Here is a 1,773-nt window from a genome sequence, read left to right as displayed (position 1 = left end):
GGGCTTCGTGGTCGCCAAAGTAAACGGGGTCTTCTTCTGTAGCTGTTATGCGCCTCCGCGATGGCCGATCGAGCGGTTCACGCAAATGCTGGACCGCATAACTACCGTACTAACAGGGCGAAGACCGGTGGTAATAGCGGGTGACTTTGATGCCTGGGCCGTGGAATGGGGAAGCCGTTTCACGAACCAGCGGGATCAGATCCTACTAGAAACACTGGCCATCTTAGATGTCGACTTGGCTAATGCCAGTACCAAGAGTACCTATAGTCGAAACGGAGCGGAGTCAATTATTGACGTGACCTTTTGTAGTCCTGGCTTAACAAGTAGTTCGAACTGGAGAGTAGATGATAGCTACACTCACAGCGACCACCTGGCGGTTCGCTACAGTATCGACTACAACAACACAGCAGGCAGCGGGTAGAAGAAGAGGCGGCTAGGCCAAGGCCAAGCCCTCGCAGGTGGAAGACATCATACTTCGACGAAGGGGTATTTAGGGAGGCGCTCCGCTGTGAGCGAAACTTACTTGGTTTACACGGCGACGAGCTGGTAGTGGTGCTCTCACGTGCGTGTGATGCGCCATGCCTAGGCGAGTCCACCCTAGAAATGGGAGGCCCCCGGTTTACTGGTGGACCGACGCGACTGCGGACCTGCGCCGCGCCTGCCTACGGGCTAGGCGGCGGATGCAGCGAGCACGATCAGAGGAAGAGCGAAACGAACGGCGGGTGGTGTTCGCCGCCGCAAAAGCCGCGTTGAAGACTGAGATAAGAGCAAGCAAAAAGGCCTGCTTTGAGGGTCTCTGTCAGAGTGCCAATGCGAACCCGTGGGGTGACGCCTACAGGATGGCCAAGACGAGAGGTGTATTGGCTCCTACAGAGCAATCTCCAGAGATATTGGAGGAGATCATCGGAGGACTTTTTCCGCGTCATGATCCTAGTCCTTGGCCTCCTTTCGTAGGACAGCCGGGGACTGGGGCTGGCGATGAGGAGAGGGTCACCGATGTGGGAGTGGAACTTGCTGGGATAGCTAAGTCCGTTAGCGTAGGTAAGGCCCCAGGTCCAGACGGAGTTCCGGACCTGGCCTTAAAAGTAGCTAATGCAAAGGCTCCCGAGATGTTCAGGTCTGCTATGCAGAAATGCCTGGACGAGGGAGTTTTCCCAGAAGCTTGGAAGAGACAGAGTCTGGCACCCGGAGACCCGTCGGCATATAGGACAATATGCTTGATAGACATGGCGGGGAAGGTGCTCGAAAAGAACATCCTCAATAGAATGTTGAGGTTCGCCGAGGGCGAAATGGTCTTTCGAGTAACCCGTACGCCTTCCGAAAGGGGAGATCCATCGTAGACGCTATCTTGTCGGTTACAAAAACCTCCGAGAAAGCACTCGAACCTAAGAGGAGGGGAATTCGTTTCTGTGCGGTAGTGACTCTGGATGTAAGGAATACGTTTAATAGCGCCAGCTGGTCTGCTATTGCCGATGCGCTCTTGCGTCTGGAATTACGGGGGCTCGTCTGATAAATTATGTAATGGGACTCAAATTAATCCTTTCATCCACTAGGATGTGGCAGCTCTCTTGGAGAACGATGGATGTCATCATAGAGTAACTTTCATCTTGGAGTTGTTAACCCACGGTTCCAGCACTAACGCCTGGTCGACGTCTTCTTTGCGAATCTTTGCAATTACATCTCATGCCCCTCTGCCTAAATATTGTAACCATATTATTCATTGCGTTGACGATCCGCTTTTTTGTGACTGGTGGATCGCCGGCTTAGTTTTTA

Source organism: Aedes albopictus, chromosome 3, assembly GCF_035046485.1.
Source record: "Aedes albopictus strain Foshan chromosome 3, AalbF5, whole genome shotgun sequence".
Taxonomy (NCBI): Eukaryota; Metazoa; Arthropoda; class Insecta; order Diptera; family Culicidae; genus Aedes; species Aedes albopictus.
This window is presented reverse-complemented; position numbering follows the sequence as displayed.